This window comes from Euprymna scolopes, chromosome 14 (assembly GCF_053919585.1).
Source record: "Euprymna scolopes isolate OS-2025 chromosome 14, ASM5391958v1, whole genome shotgun sequence".
Taxonomy (NCBI): domain Eukaryota; kingdom Metazoa; phylum Mollusca; class Cephalopoda; order Sepiida; family Sepiolidae; genus Euprymna; species Euprymna scolopes.
Window position 1 is genome coordinate 125,644,381 of NC_136495.1, and position 18,916 is coordinate 125,663,296.

The window sequence follows — 18,916 nt, forward strand, 5'->3', positions numbered from 1 at the left end:
TGGCGAGGGGGGACCAGGGATTGGAGTTCAGACGAGCACCTGCCATGAAAATAACGATAAAACAAGGATAGGCTCGCAACGTCTCTTCTGTGGGAGAGGGGTTGCAGGGTAGAGAAAAGGGCATCCCCCACTAAACCACGAAGTCTATTTTGTACTCTGTCAAGGCATGATAGGCTGTTTTTGGCAGCTCCTGCCCAGATATGGCAACAGTATTCCATCCTTGGCCGTACTTGGCTTTTATATAGATAGAGAATTGCATCAGTAGTGAGATATCTTCTGGAGCGGTAGAAGGATCCCACCATCTTTCCAGCGACCTTGGCAACAGACTTGATGTACGTGTACCATTTCAGATCAGGAGTAAAGGTCAAACCCAGAAGCTTGTCAAAACACGGGGCCTCACCCAGACGAGAGCCATCCATCACAATTGATGCCAGCTGGGGATCAGAGCGTTGATGATGTAAGGATAGGAGTTTGGTTTTGGATGCATTAAAGGTAACTAGCCACATCTTCCCCCAGTGAACCACGCGCTCGAGATCAGAGGAGAGAGAATTAGAGAGAACTTGGTCATTTACAGCCTTTGATGTGTTGCCGTAGATGGTCGTGTCATTAGCATAGATGTCAACGAATGATTTAAGTATGTGTTTAGGGAGGTCATTGATGTAGATCAGGAAGAGCGTTTGGCCCAGGATTGACCCCTGAGGGACTCCAGCATTTATATTGCAGGCCTCCGATTTTTGTCCATCTACCACTACTCTTATGAGCCTATCGGAGAGAAATGATTTAATGATTGAGAAAACATTTCCCGTTATACCGTAGCTGGAAATCTTGTAAAGTAGACCCTTATGCCATACTTTGGCGAAGGCCTTTGATATGTCAAGAGCAATTTCCTTAGAAAGGAAGCCTTTGTCAAGAGATTCACTAATCCTGTGGGATATAACCGTCAGCACATCTGCGGTAGATCTTGCAGAACGGAAACCATATTGTGTGTCACTAAGAAGGTTATTCCTGCTGAGGTGGTTGACTATTTCTCTATTTAATATTGATTCCAGCAACTTACTCATAACACAGAGAAGACTTATTGGTCCGTACTGAGAGGGAGATGACTTATCACCTGAATTCTTAAATACAGGGCAAACAAATGAGGTCTTCCAGGGGGTCGGAAAGCACTTCTCCTTAAGGCAGCGCTTAAATAGTTTCGTAAGTATGGGAGAAAGTTCTGGTTGAAGCTTTTTTAACACTATAATTGGGATGCCATCAGGGCCAGTTGCTTTACTGGAATCTAGGTTTTATATTAGCTTGGCGACCTCATGCACGGATATTTGTATGTTGCCTAGCTTGTTCTGTGTTATAGGAGGAAATATTGGGAGTTGATGGCCTTCGTCGCATAGGGTAGAATAAGCTGCAAGTTCTTTGCAAATAGTTTGGCCTTGTCTGACGCTGACGAGATGACCTCTGGTCCATTGATAATGGTTGGGATAGAACGCACACTTCTGTTCAGAATCCTATTTGTTATTTGCCAAAACTGGTGGGAACCAAGCCGCTGATCAGCTACCTATGATTTAATAGACTGGGCATATAGCTCTCTTGCATTTTTTATTACTCTTTTACAGTGGTTGCTGGCAGTCCTGAAAGTTGTTTGTCTCGCGGCAATGATGAGCTGTGATGCACCGGAGCAGTACTACATGTTGATGAGTTGATTACTATATATATATATATATATATATATATATATATATACATATATATATATATATATGTATATATATATATATATATATTATTTTAGAAGGAAAACCGATAATTAATAAAATAGTAATCAACGTTTCGTCCCTATTTCAGGGGACCTTTTCAGGATTTCGTAGAGAAAATGTCGAAGAAAAACGATTACAGACAACATGCAAGTGAAAAAGGAAAAACTCCTTAAGGACTTCCTATTCTGGGCCGAAACTATAAATGTGCTTGCTATTATATATATATATATATATATATATATATATATATATATATATATATATATATATATATATATATATATATATATATATACACTAGCTGCGCCGGCCAGGCGTTGCTGTTGCTCCGTTTCGTTAAATGGAAAAAAAAACAAAAGTTTTTAAAAGAATCATGTTTCTTATATGCTTTATTTCTCAATAGAATAATTGATTGTTTTATATTATTTGCAGACGTAGAGGTAGAACACGCAATATATAATTGTATATGTGACGAGCAATAAGTGTGGATATATAGAGCACACAAATGTAAACATTCTCCCTGACCTTTAATTATCGTGATTTCAAACGCTTGTTTTATTAGGAAGTTTCGTCTCTAAAATTATTTTATGTTCGTTCGTTGATGACCATGGTTCCTGAATTTCACTTGCAAATATACGTCACACTGCTTACACTCTGTGAGTACGATGATCCACAACTGATATTCTGCAGGACATTTTATCTAAGAGAAAAATAACAGAATATTGTAAACCCTTAATATTTACCAAAGACAAATTGGAAAATTATTGGCGATTGATTTAATATAAACTTATATTTGAGCTCCAATAAAAAAAAACAATGAATACTTTTTACTAATGCTTCCTTACAAAGATTTTTTGTTGTTTTTCAATATTTTATTTATAAAAAAGGACAACACACCTTTTTAACAAACATCCTATTAGCAGGCTGAAATCCAGGCTACTGGTCCTGAGCCTTTCCGAAACGAACACGCGTAAATCTGTTAAAATCGGAATAAAATATATTATTATGATTTAGTAAAAAGACAGGGTAACGGTTCGAAATTAATTCATTAAAAAGGACGAAAAATAAAAGATTGTTCAAGATAAGTTTAAAGGAGAAAAGTTTTTCAAGACGATTAAAACAACAACCTGTAATGATTTAAGCAAAAAAAAAAAAAAAAAAAAACAATTAAAAAACCCGAGATTGAAATTATATATATATATATATATATATATATATATATATATATATATATATATATATATATATATATATATATATATACATATATATGTATATACATATATATATGCATGTATGTATATATATATATATATATGTAAATACATATGTATGTATATATGTATGTATATGTATATGGATATATATATATATATATATATATATATATATATATATATATATATGGCATAATCACAATGAGACACCAGTTTTCGCCAGATCACCGAAGTCAAGCATCTATGAATCTGGCAGTACTACAAACGTAATTATTCTGGAATGCTAGTCGTGTATGTTCAATGCCGGACGTAATAATTTCCAGGGTGAGTGTAACCCACTGAGAGCGATACGCCCTGAGTCCTCAATGCACTCCTGCATTTAGCTGAAGAAACACTGTGATGTCAAACCCTGAGATCTAATGTGTTATCCGTCTTGTGTTAATTACTGCACCGAGAGAGATCAGAGGTGTATTGAAAAGTGTTGGTGGTTTCCTACCAAACCTTCACTACTATAAACAAATCTTGAGTATGCATCTCCGAACAACTTAGTTACTGTGTCGGAGTCATACGTCGGAATCTAGGAAAGAGTTCATCATATATATGCACATAAATACGTCCATATTCTTTGCATCCTAAATCATTGATACATAGTTCTCAAATGGTTATATATATATATATATATATATATATATATATATATATATATATGTATATATATATATATATATTATATGCTTGGTACGTATTAGTCTCATTTATTTTAGCTTAAGTTGTTAGAAAAAATTACATAAAAACTATTTTGATAATTGCTATTAGAACACACGATCTGCGTAATATGTATTATTTTTTTTCATTATATCAAATACTTTTATTGAATACTACTTTCGGTGCTAATATATTTCATTTTCCCGGCAGATTGACGTAAATCTTGTGTACTGATTTGCAAGTATTCTTTATTATGCCTGAATCCATATCATCTTAATTACTTGTTTTTTTTTTACTATTACGTCATTTCCTCATTGCTCTGTATACATAGCTATATGTACATATAGACCAAGAGAAGCGCGAGGAAAAGACGAATTCGAAAAATTAAAAAAATAAAATCAGCAATAAAATTCGAAGCATCCGTGAAATAAACAGGAAAATTACAGTAGTTCACAACACACATGGGGAAATAATAAATAACAGTACTGAGGTAATGGATAAAAAGAATGGTAACAATATACATCTATGGCATCAGTTAATCGAAATAATTTATGAAGATGAGATAGGATAAGTAAATTTCAATGCAGTTTAATATGGTTTCTTTTTGATGTAGTTCACCAAACTCCGATGATTACAAACCAATACTATTACGACGAATTTATATTTTCTACTAGCATTGCAATTACTGTAAGTAAATAACGCTTGATGATTGAATATAACCAATTTGATCAATACAACAATGAACAAAAAGCAAGAAGCAAAATGAGACCAATATGAATAGATAGGAAAATGCAAATATAATAATGTATATAAGAAGCAGTACATTTATACACGGATGATTTTAACAGTAGTAAAAATACATAGTATACTACTTTGTGCTATGTGATCGCTGGATTATAACATTAAATTTAGTTTTACTAATATGAACAAACATTTTATAATGTAAGAACGAACAACGTGGCATGCTAGAATTTGCGGTTCATCGCAGTAAGGCACATACACACATCTATCTATCTATCTATCTATCTGTCTATATATATATATATATATATATATATATATATATATATATATATATATATGTGAACAAATGATTAATAAAACATGTTAAAAGACATCTTGAAAAAGAGTTAAAAACATATTGTATTTTAAAAAAGGAAATAGAGCTTATAATATGTACAAATAATTAATAAAACATGTTAAAAGACATCTTGAAAAAGAGTTAAAAGCATATTTAATTTTAAAACGGAAGCACAAGATAAGTAGATAGCCCTTAATCCTCGGAGTTTCGAAGTAATACTCTCCTTCGCATCAGAGGGCAGGAATTGGTAAAATGCGGGATCGGATTTTGCATACAAAAGTATTTAATGAAACTACAAGTAAGTCACATATCTTACTTTGTGTAAAAAAGGGGTGAGGTAAGGGGAATAGGAGGTAAAAGCAAAATGCTAAAAAGATTTCACATGAATGGATAGTCCTATGAAGGGTAAAAAAATCCAAGAATGGTAAAATCCAAGCACGGTCGAATTTAAAATTTCCAATCGAACAGGTAAGTTCAAAATGGTCCAAAATTATCCAAAAGGAAAAAATTCCTTGGAAAAAATCACAAAGGGAATGAGTTCCAAATCATTAAAAGAAAAGTTCAAATGTGCACAGAAAAAAGCACTAGAGAGAATATTTAAAACACGTCTGCCAAGGCCGGAGGAATCAAACAAATTAAGGTAAAAAAAAAACAAAAAAAAACGAAAAAGTGTGAAAGTTTAAATTTGAAAAGCAAGGTAAAACTGACTCAGACAAAAAGCGCGAAAGTTAGGGTCAATAATTAGGTCAACTTGAATATGCACGTGAAAGTCCCAGAATGAAATTAAGAAACACGTATATATATATATATATATATATATATATATATATATATATATATATATATATATATATATATATATATATGTATATACAGTGAGAGAGAGGGAGAGAAACGGGCAAAATAAATAAATTGGATGAAGTTGAAGACAGAGAAACAAAACTTGTGATAAATTAGCGGAACGAGGGGGAATCTGGTATACTTTAAAGAACGTGCACATCAATCAAAATGTATAGTGTGATAAAAGAAAGAAGTAGGAGGAACTCTTAAAACCACAAACGCAAATCCTACAACCACTGACCATTCCCTCGGGCAAGCACTCCGTTCAAATGAACATCGAAACAATTCTTTCTAATTCCATGTAGGAATTAGTATGCATGTCCGATAACCTTAGCAACGGTTTCACTCGTAGTTACAATATTTGAACGGGTTGTGTCGTGCCGGTAATTACTAAAACTAAAGTTTCAGCTGTGAAAGTTTGCTAATATAGTTCGGCAATACAAAACCCGAAAAAATGACCACAATTTATTTTAATTCTCCTGTTGACCCCCGTAAAATATTCGGAATTTTGAGGGAATGATCTCAAGTCAACCCTGGGTATTGGTCATCACAATAAATAAAAATAAACTGAAACTTTGATTGTTCTTTGTGTATTTAATGATACACACCCAGTTTTTATTCTGGATGTTTTAAAGACAAAGAATTGTTGAATTGCTCTATTCCTTAATAATAGTATTAATATTTAGATAATTTCTACGGTATAGAATATTTCTTGATCTGAACAGACCTGACCTAGTTAGTGCTGTCTATATTGGTGTTATTGTTGGTGTTATACGTTTTGAACTTACGCTTCGAGCTAAGGAAAATCTTGCTACAACAATATCTGCCCTGCATGAAGTTCTAATTAGTCGCTAGTATACATATATTGACATGCATTATTCCAATATATGATTACACCGATGTCTGTAATACCCCCACAGTTGAATAGACAGTTGGGAGGTGTTGGTCACCGAAACAAAACTGTTATTTCACTTTATTAATTTTCAGTTCTGTGTTTGTTAGCATTTGTTTGTCAGATTCATAAAAAAAATGTGACGATATTATAGCAAATCTTGATTACATCTCCTCTCCTGATATTTCAACAGAATGGTGATAGCAGAGCATACTCAGTTTCTGACTTTGTGACCATCCACACCGTTTTCACGAAAGGTTAACATTCACGCAATCTGAATCCAGTTTACATAGGATCAATGACCAAGGTAAATTATTATTTTATTACATACTTATTTCCTGTTATTAAAATGACAAATCGATATTTATGTATTATATGATCTAATTAAACAAACGACTTATTCTTTTCACTGTGACAGAGTGTAAAACTAAAACGATCACATGTTGTCAATCACATGCGACTTCGTGTTAAATCGCTGTAATGTTGCATCCTTTTGTTTGATTTACAATAATTTACACGGAATGTCCTTCGAAAAACATGCCATACTAGAAACACCCGCTGTTGATTTCTCGATTAAACTAGACCACTTGTAAAAGTTTATGTAGAAACTCTAAGATGCCAGAAATGAGAGTTTCATAGTTTAATTCTTTAAAAAAGCTTGCCCTTTATATTCCCCCCCCCCGCTTCATGTTTTCATTAATATATAATCATATAAAAGTATAAATGCCATGTATGCAAGCAATTTATGAGACGATTTCAAACTCATGATTCACCTATAGATTTTGTCCTTAATCAAAGGCCTCTCACTGCGATTATGCAAGGCATAGGGTAAATGAATGTAATAGCAGCCCAAGTAACAAACTATTTTAGATATTTTAACCATGGCTCTCAGTTTTTCTGATACACATATTATGCACAGCCAATATAAAATAACCTGCAAAATTTTCTATTTACAATCTTTACATTTTGTCCATTAGAACTTTACTCCGTTTCATTTTGTTACTTTCCTTAGACGATCTAATTAGCTTGATGTATATATATATATATATATATATATATATATATATATATATATATATATATATATATATATATATAATAAAATACGCATCAAATGCGCTTGAGAACAAATCACGACGTAAATTTAGGATATAAACAAATATTATACTTTTTTTGAAATTTACAAATTATATATTGCGGAGCTACAACAGGCGTGCAATAAGTAATGCCCCTGTACCAATTCGCATAGCAGTAGAGCAAAGAAACTTGACACACTTATTAGTATTTCTCGACGTAGGAACCACCCAGAGTTATGCATTTTTCCGATCGTTTGATGCAGCTCTGGAAACAGTTTTTGTAGAATACCCCCATGTTGATCCTCCAACACGACGTGACTTCAGAAATCAAGGCTGCGTCATCTGGGAAACGCTTTCCTTTCAAAAACAACTATATGGCTGGGAAGAGGTGAAAGGCAGAGGGTTCACGGTCAGGAGACTAAGAAGGATGGGGAGGGATTTCCTAACCACACGTCCGTGCTTCGGATCTGGACCGGAGCGTTGCCCTGCAGGAGGAGGGTAGCTTTGCTGATCTTGCCCCGCCTCTTCATTTTGATAGCTTCCCTTAATTTCCTGAAAAAGTGAAACATAATAGGCTCCTATAATTCTGGAATCCTTTGCCAGGAAATCTATGATCACTACTCCGTCCTGGTCCCAGAAGACTGTGAGCATGACCTTGCCAGCGGAGGGCTGCACCTTTGCCTTCTTTGTAAGTGGTGAGTCCAATTGCTTCCACTGCTTGACTGTGCTTTGCTTTCTGGATCATAGTGATTGACCCAGGTTTCATCCTGTATACTCAGTCTTTTGAAAAACCTTGACTAATCTTCTTGGCACATCTCCGAATTCATCCTCGAGCAGTCGACGCGTTCTCGCTTCTGGAATGGTGTGAACAACCTGGGAATCAATCTGTCAGACACATGCATATGCAAATGGTCATAAATAATAGTTTCCACAGAGTCTTTACTAATCTTGACATCTTGGGCTATTTGGCGAATAGTAATTCGTCCATCTTCCAAAATGGCCGCCTCAACTATAGGACAAATGTCTCATCAATGGCAGAAGGGAGGCGCCCAGGTCTGGGAGCTGCTTCCACAGATTCCGGCCATGTTTGATGCCAGCGTTTTACAAGCACATATGATGTGCCCATTATCACCATGATTTTTTTCATTTCATCAAAAGTCTGCTGTGGTGTGTGCCCATTCAAATACAAAAACCGGATCCCTGCTCGACATTCATGAGGCTTCATTTCACACCTGACTCACTGAAACACATGTAAAACAGAAACCACAATTACCTTAGAGCTGTAATTTGCCACATAACCCGTAGAAATATAAATCATTACATAGGCAAAATTTCAGCTAGATCGGACAACCGAAATTGGGTCAGTGGCATTACTTATTTCACGCCCCTCGTATACTCAACCCTCAGTGTGTTGCTTTCGTTATTTTTGTCTTCTTATTCCTTGCTATGGTTTACAGTTGGAGAAAGAAAATACTGTTTGTAAAGAGCCGCGCGTTTGTATTTTGAAATTCCTGAACAGTCCGTAGGTAACGCGATAATAACGTCATGGGTGTGAGTTCCATACAAAAATGTTCAGTTCTTTTTAGTAATATTGCGTTGTGATTTGGTTTCAAGCGAATTTGACGCGTATGTTAGTTTATTCTAATTAAACCAACGTTTGTATATGGAACTCACACCGTTCCCTACAAACACACACACACACATATATATATATATATATATATATATATATATATATGTATATATATATAAAGATATATATACTGCAATAATCGTAGACTTGAAAATTCAGTATGTTATTGCTATACTTGTTATGAGATAACTGACAATTTTCTATGATTTAAAGTTCAAATGAACATCTACAATAGGACTTAGAATACGCTCGATTAATGATTGATTGCTGCTGAATTTAAAAGAACGACATGCATTTGATTTATGTTTTAATTTTGGAAAAATTCCAAAGCTCCTCATCGAATACTTCAGTCAGATTTTTGTGCATCTTGCATGGATCGATCATCAGCTCTTGCGTAGCATTAATGATTCCAGGAAAGCAGAGTGTCTATAAAGGAAGATACGAGAATGAAGAGTAAAGAAGTCAGAACACCAGAGTTGGCAAATAAAGAATTTAGCGGATGAAGACCACGGAATGTCTATAGACGCAATAACTACACAGTTTGATTTCAGTGTCAGAATTTTAGGCATGATTATTCGCGAGGAAATGAAGAGGTGGAAGATCTGTGCGAATACATCAGTTTACAACACCATCCTTGTCACATACTATTAAACCAAGATGGACAGAAAAAAATTCCACCCCTCTACATACACCAGCTCTTGTTCCCTGTGACGTTCTGTTATTCCATAAACTCAAAGCAAAAGCTTAGATGCTATCGTCATGAGAAAAATGAAGAGATGAAAGAGGTTTCCCAGAAGATGTTGGAAGAGTAGAACGAGACCTGGGCTAGAATTGTTTATATTACGCAGATAATGTACATTACATCTTTTCACGCACACACGCATATATATATATATATATATATATATATATATATATATATATATATGCATGTATATTATTATTATTATTATTATTATTATTATTATTATTATTATTACATTTTCCCTCCAAACAAGCCACATTGCCATTTTGTTGTAGGGGGCTACTATCAGGGACATAAGCATCAGGGATACTGTGTAGGGAGTTGGGCAACAAGATGTCAGTTCACGTTGCAATTGAACTTCTGCATGTCAATACAGTATGGGAAGCAGGGACCTGGAAGGCAATTCCAAAGGCTATCTGTTCTGGGGAAGAAACTACTGGAGTAAAAGACTCTCTTACATCTAGAGATCTCTACTGTGAAGGGGTGGGATTTAGCTGCTTGTCGGATTTGTCGGGGGTATTTACGTCAAGGAGTCACAGGTGCTTGCAGCTCGTCAGATCATTCACCGTAAAAGTACTTGTAGAACAGGCTGAGGGATGCAACATTTCGTCGTTGTGACAATAGCTGAAGTTTGGCTGACAGTTCAGGACCTATCAGATTGGCGACTCTCTTTTGAACCTTGTCTAGGAGCGCGAGACTAGTGCAAGATGCACCAGCCCAAATATGACAACAATCCTCCATACATGGGCGAATGGTGGCCTTATAGAGGTATAGGATACTTTCAGGCCTTAATAGCTTTCTAGCACGGTAGAGAGAACCCACATCTTCGCAGCGGTCCTGGCAATGTTCTCACTGTAATTGTTCCAACATGTTTTCTGTGAACGTTAGGCCGAGGTGGTTAAAAGATGTACTTTCAGATTAGGAGTCATTGGCCATTACTAATGGCGGTAGGGAAGGTTTCTTGCAATTATTGAAGGAAACAAGTTTAGTCTTGGTAGCATTGAAGGTGACCATCTATTTTTGTCCCCATTCCGCTACGGATCAGAAATCTTCCTCTAGTGTTTCTGCCATTTCGTTAGATAGGTGTTCATTTGTTTTCCTGTCGTGTCTGTCATAGAGTCTGGTGTCAGCATACATACCCATCTCACAGACAATTTGTTCAGGGAGGTAATTTATGAATATTAGGAATAACAGAGGTCCACGGATAAACCCCTTAGTCACTCCCGCATTTATATCATATTTATTTGATGTACGACCGTCTAGGACAACCTGGATTTTTCTCTTATCTAAGAAGGATCTAATTATGTTATGTATTCATCCAGTGATGCCGTCTGATGATGTTCTTGATAAGTTCGTCATGCCACACCCTTTTAAAACCTTAGATATAACTTCCTTCCCCCGCTTTGTCCAGTGAATGGTATATACGTTCTGAGATTACAGTTAGGATGCCTGCTGTGGAACGGGTTTGCCTAAATCCATATTGTTGGTCAGTCAGTAGTTTAGCATTTGTAAGGTGATGGACTAGAGCAGGATTAATCATTGTCTCAAATATTTTGGCGAAAAGTGGGAGGACGCTAATGGGGCAATAATTTACTGCATTAGTTCTTTCGCCAGAATTCTTGAAAACTGGCTCTACAGAAGCAGTTTTCCAGCATGCAGGAAAGGAAGATTCGTTTAGGCATTTGCTGTAAAGTTTGGAGAGAACTGGAGCTAATTCGACGGCTAACCTTTTTAATAGCACAGCGGGGATGAGATCAGGTCCACATGCTTTTGCAGTGTCAAGCTTTCTTATGATAGCATGCACCTGAGCATGGGTGATTTTCAGATCATCTAGTGTGGAATCTGTCTGCAAAGAAAAATCAAGGAGAGGGTGGTTAGTAGAGTCCAGTGTGGAGTTGGAGGATAATCGTCTGGCAAGCATGTTAGCCTTCTCAGTTGATTGTTGGATAGTGGGGGAGTAGTTGATTGCCCATTATTTTCTACACTGTTGTAGATTTTCCAGAAGTCTCGTTTTCCTAATTTCTGTGCTTCCATGCGTTTTGGGGTGGTTTCAGTACATTCTCTCTTATTTGTCACTATTTCTTTCTTAAAGTTATTTTTGGCTTCGTTTATTAGGGTACAGTCCTTGGTCGAGGGAGAGCGGAAGAGAAAATAAAAGTAGCTAATGTTATGTTGCATGTAAAGTCTAAAGCACATGAAGTCTTGATCTTCCGGTTCTAGTTTAGTTTCTCTAGTCAATAGGAGGGGGTTTAGAATGTAGAAACACATGTATATATGTATAAACATATGTATGCATGTATATCTCTGTATCTCTCTCTCTCTCTATATATATATATATAAATACATACATACATGTATATATATATATACACATATATATATATATATATACATGAACATACATATAGAACTGAATATATAACCAGATGCATATATACATATATATACATATATATACTAGCTGTGCCCGGCCACGCGTTGCTGTGGCTCAGTTTGTTAAAATGCAACACATGTGAAAGCAGAGAAAAGTGTTATTCTTTTTCTCAAGAGAATGTACAACTTATTTTTTTAACAGATGTTAAGAAAAGAAACAGAAAAATACTTTCATCATTAATTATGCAAAAAAATAAATAAAATGTTGATTTAGTGTTTCAATATGCTTATAAATTACGATAACACTTGCTGAGTATGCACTGTTTTACGGTTGTTGTAAAAATGGAACAGAAACTTAAATTTCGCTTCGTTTTAATCTTTCTTAAATTTTTAATTTTGCCCCCCCCTCAAACGAATATAATCAAAACAGTAACATTCAACAATTGTACTTTATGTATATAAAACACAAAATATTTATTAAAAAAAAAATTTTTTTAAGTTAATAACGAAAGGGAAATAATTCCATTTTTAAACGAAAAAGTCAGTTTGGTATATCTTTTTGTTATTTTTTTACATAAGTCCAGCTTACCATTCACATTGGAAATGTCGCCATTTATAGGTTGTCGGGTACGTTTACAATGAATAAACACTCCAATATAGTAGACGTATCAGAATTGTTGTAGGAATGTTTTACACCCCTATCACGAAACTGCGAATAAAATATAAAAATCTCGTAATTTCTCTTTTAAAAGTGGGTTGTTTATTTTCTTTATAGATTATACTTCAAAAATAAACTATTAAAGTTGTTTTAAAAGTAATAGAAATATGTGTTTATTATTTTTGATAAAACAGTAATGGATTTTACGAACTGAATATTTTTCAATTTTTAAACTTTAAAAATCTATCAACATTTTTCTATTGATTCTATTTTTACCATATTTTCAGGGTCAACGTTAAATTTTATACTCTTTTTAATAAACCGAATATAATATTTTAGTAAGAAGGTTTTTTATTCACGCTCCCCCTATTTTCAAGTGTCCAGTAAAAAGTAAATCATTAATTTACACACCAAAGTTTAATATATCACAAATTGAAGAGAAAAGGTCAATAAGTAATATATTCAAATTTAAAACAAAAAAGTAGTGTTTTTTTAGAAATTTACCTGTAAAGTTCGAAGTTTAAAATTTGTTTTATCAAACCACGTTGTTTGTTTTTTCTTTAGTTTTTTTTTCTGAACCTTGGCACTTGCTCCTTTAATTGAAAAAAAGAATTAGGGCTTGAATTACATTTTTCGAGTAGTTATAATCTTGGAAAGACAGGGGGTAGAATAATTCACGCCTCCCATTTTTAAATGTATATTAAAAAGTAAATAATTTATTCACAAAAGTGTTATATATCACAAATTGAAGAGAAAAGGTCAATAAATAATACATTCAAATTTAAAATAAAAAAGCAGTGTTCTTTAGAAATTTGCCTGTAAAGTCCGAAGTTAAAACCTTTTTTTTTTTAAACATTTTTTTTTTGTTGAATGAAACCTTGGTCCTAGCTCCTTTAATTGGAAAAAGAATTAGGGCTTGAGTTACATTTTTCGAGGAGTTATAAGCTTGGAAAGACGGGGTGGAATTATTCACTATTTTTCACGAAATTTCTTAAACACCTACCAATCTACCCATGTTAAGAATAGCTTTCGAAATAGACACCCTTAACCTTGCCAGAATACACGAAAAGCTATAAAGTTGACGTGTCGAATGTGAACGATGAGTTGGACGTAATTTAAAAATGTACCGAATTTAAAAGGGAACGAAATTCAAATTTCCGTTCCATTTTTACAACCGTAAAGCAAAGCATTCTATGCAAATTTCACCTAACTTACTGTACTAATGCTATTTTTTAAACAAGAAAAAACAAGGTAAATATCCAGATACGCTACTACAGAACACCGACCACTCTTATTTGTTTTTTTACAGGTAATTGAGGTCGCTGACAGCGAATTTGATAGTCAAATTTGGGGCAAATTTACCGTTTGCATGGTATTTACCCCTGAACCCACGAACTTCTTTCCACCATTTTGCAGCTTCCATTTATGCTACGCGCATGCACGCTGTAGCATAAACGACGGCTGCACCAAGCAAACTACGTTGGGGGGGAAGGGGATTGTTTTCCAGGACATAGAATTTTCTAATTTTCAAAAATACATTATAGCGCTTTTTGGGTGGAAAATTTAAAATTAGCTGAAAAGAAATAAAATAAGAAAAGGAAAGCACACCAATTTGGAGTAGGGGGTAATTTATCTGTTTTGTTTTTTTAACCTGGAATATAAAATTTTCCGTAAGTAACGCACCACATTTACCAATTAGAACACCATTTAACATTTTCCGAAGATTTTACTTTGTACATTAGGGGGAGGATGTGATGTTGGGACGCGCGTACCCCCCAAAATCACATCCCCCCAAACAAATTAGAGTGGTCGGTGTTCTGTAGTAGCGTATCTGGATAGTTACGAAAAAAAATTTAGGTTTGGCTATAAATTCCTTAACTCATTTCACCCTAAATAATTTAGGTGACTGAAATAGGAATCTAATTGAATCTTTAATTTCCTGAATAGTATGCGAGGATTCATTTTTCTTCGAGTTATATCGAATTCATTAATACGGACTTTAGGGGCTTTTTTTCGTAATGTTACTGTCAAAATTATTTTTTATTGTTACAAATTACGATGCTTTTAAAAAAGCAAAAATAAATTCTTGCGTATTTTATTTACTACTGAAATCATAACTTTATTAAAGTTTTTTTTTAACAAAATAAAACATTTTCACTAAGAGTTAAGTAAAAATAATTAGTTCATTATATTCTGCGATCATTATTTGAAAAAATACTGCAATTTACATTAAAATTCGTTCATTTCCTGATTTTTGGTGAATTTTTAAGTAAAGGGAGGAGTCAAAATGTTTATACACTTTGAGCGTCGGCATTCATTTTGTGTCGACCACGTGTGGTTAATTTAAATTAAATTTCAATCACATGGTTAACTTATCAATAATCATATAATTAAACCCATTGAAAATTTACCGATATTGTAAACACATTCGTTTACATTAAGCCTGTAGTGTTTTTTAGTGATGCAATGTTGTCAACTGAGATTTAAAAAAAAAAACCGCGAGATCAGGAGGATCCTACAATAAAAAATTATAACTATAGTATATTCAATATATAATATGGTCCGTGTTTTCTCACTACATGTTTCTGGAATTATATTGAAACGGTTAGCTCCCCAGAGGGCTTACATATTTTATCAGCTAGTTTTCCCTGTTTTTTTTTTCAGAGAGGGTTTTTTTTGCAGGAAACAAATCATAAACTCAAACTGTTTATAATAAAATTTAAATTGAAATATACTGCAAATTAAACATCACAATAATGGTGCAACATATTTTTAAATTAGAAAAATAAAAAACAAAAAAAAACTTTGTTTTAGCATAGCAAGCGACAAACTTTTTTGCCTTATATAATAAAGAAAAGATGTGTAAATTAAAAAATTTGGAAGATAAACTAATGAATTATGTTTATTTTTGTTTTGTTTTACTTATCGAGTTAACAGAAAATGAACTCTTTCGTCAATTCGTGGCTGTGAAATGAATCGAACCGGAAGTTTAGTTTTATAAACAGAACAGATTCGCAGTAACGGATAAAACATTTATTTTATTTAATATTTTAATAATTCGGGAGGTAAATTTTTTTAATAACATCAAAACATACCTCGACACTAAAGATGGGTTGTCTGAAAATTACAAATAAATTGGTAACGTAGAAATATGGTTTTTATTCTTTTGTAACGAACCAAATTTACATTTTTATATATATAGATATATATAATAGACAAAACGCATGTCTGTGTGTGTGTCTGGTCACGAATAGGCTCCAATATGGTTGACTATTAAAAAAAATGATTGCATATAATGATAAATGATGTATCGATAATGATAGATGATGTATTGAAACACACGAATGGGTATGTTTGATCCTGCAGAATAGTGGTTCATTAAAATTGTGGGGGCTGCGTTCGCGCCTGGTCCACAAAGTATCGAAATAAAAAAAAATAAATTTGTTAAAAGCGTTTACAAGTGTTTTTGATATAGATGTACATAATACTTTGATAAGTATGTTTTAACTTACATAGGGATGGTATATTAAAATTGTGGGGTCTGCGTTCGTGTTTGGCCTCCATAGAATGGAAATAGGAACACCCTTTAATAAAGAAATTTATATCTATTAGCGTAAGAATACTTTGATAATTATGTTTCAGTTTGAGGAAATATGGTATAATAAAATTATCGGGTGTTCGTTCGCGCCTGATCTCTATAGAATTGAAATATGTCACAACATTTAACAAGGTTTTTTTAATATAGATCCACAGAATATTGAGATAAGTGTTTCAGTGTGAACAGGTATGGTATAATAAATTATAGGGTGTATCTATTTTATTTTTACTTTCATCATATTTTGCTTTGGTTTTGATACCCCCGACTTCGAAGCTATCTCTTTACAACCCTTCCTTGTCATAACCTCTCATATTTTAATAAATGACAGTAAATATTCTGTAGGCTGTTTTTGAAACCCAGTCAGCGACGGGTATTTTGCTATTATATATATATATATGTTGTGGTTGCAAGGTTGAACAATAATTAGTAAGGAAATACAATGAAGACGCAAACAACAAGATAACGCAATAATAAGTGTATTAAAGAAAAGGTATATTTATAATATGTACAAATGACTGTGTCGAGTCAGAGAGTCTTGGTGGGAGGACATGTACGCTCTTCGGCGTCACTTCTGGTGGCATTTGAGTAAGACACACCAATGCCAACCTAGGCTTGCCATTTATAGTGTTATGTTATTCGCATATGCCAATAAGTGGTTGCCACCACAACACCCCCTCCCAAGATTTGAAGTCACACAGATTTCAATATCTTTTTCTTTTTGGGTTTACCATTAATGGTTCATTCACTTTTCTTTTACTTTAAAGCCGAATTCTTGTATTCGAGTAAATACTTGTTTCAAATGTTCCTTATGTTTTTCTAGGGATTTGCTCCTGACAACAATGTCGTCCAGGTATGCACATGCGCACTCAATACCACTTAGCATGGTGCCCATCGCTTGCTGAATGATGGCAGGCGCTACTTTGATGCCAAAAGGCAATCGGTTGTATTTGTATAATCCCTTATGCGTATTGATGCATAGTATTTTTGAGCAATTCTCCTCGACCGGTATTTGCAAATACGCGTGGCTCAAGTCTATCTTGGAGAAGATATTACCCCCATTCAACTTCGTGAATATTTCCTCTGGGCTTGGTAGGGGGTAATGGTGATCATTTAATAGGGAGTTGACCCCGGTCGAAAAGTCTGAGCACACTCTAACCTCGTCATTCTTTTTCTTTACGTATACGGTGGGGGCTGCTCACTCGCTGTGTTCTATTTTTGATAGAATTCCCGTCTGTTTCAATTTATTTAATTCTTTATCAATATTTTCCAACCCAGCGAACGGAACATTTCGCTTTTTTCTAACAATTGGGCTGGCGTTTTCTTTAAGTTCAAACTAGGCCTTGAATTTATTGCAGCGACCTAAGGTAGTCGTGAATGCCTCAGGAAATAATTCTTTTAAATCGTCTTTTATATTTACTGTTGTTGGAGAAGAACATTCTAATTTTTTACAGAATGTATTGATTGGCTTATCCCATAGTCCGAATTTCTCAATTAAATCTATTCCAAACAGATTGTCACTATTTTTTAGTACGAATATTTTTAATTTCTTCGAAATCCCTTTCAATTTTATTGGGAGGACAACTTCTCCTTCAAATTTTATACCACCACCAGTAACCCTCTGGGCTGCTTTACTAGTTTTCATCATGGCCGGTTTTCCCAACTTTTTCCACGTATTCAGGTTTATTATAGAAACATCGGAGCCGGAGTCGAGTTGTAACTTTATTGATGTTTTAAATATTTCCACTTTTACGTATTTTCGCCGATCTTTGTCTAATTTTGACTTTGATTTTGTTTGCTGTACTCTCTTTCTGGTGTAATCTTTATATCTGCAGCAATCGCTTTTGTGTCCAACCTTCTTATAAATGTAGCATTTTTTCTTATAAGGACAATCTGATTCCCAATGCTTTTCTGCACATCTCTTACAGTTATATCTAGGAAGAGGCTTGTTATATTCTGTACTATATTTATGGTTATTATCTTTGGAATATCCCGTTCCATTGCTTTTCTTTGTAAAGTTCTTGGTTGGTGCGTATGGTTTTCTAACTTTTCTTACATATGTCACTCCGGATTCTTCTATATTTTTTTAATCCTTTTTTAGTGTAATGGCCCTTTCACAGTCCTCTGCTAGTTTCTGGAGGGTTAAATCTTGCTCAGAATACAGCTTAGACAACACTCGTCTGCGTATTTCTGCATTTTTTCGTGGAAACTAACCCTTGAGCGAAGATTAGACATTTAAAATCTTCTACCGTTAGTTCTGCAAGCTTAAAATTATCGCAGTTTTTATTGACAACTGATGCGTATGTCAAATAATCTTGGTTGTCCATCTTTCTTAGATTCATGGACAGCC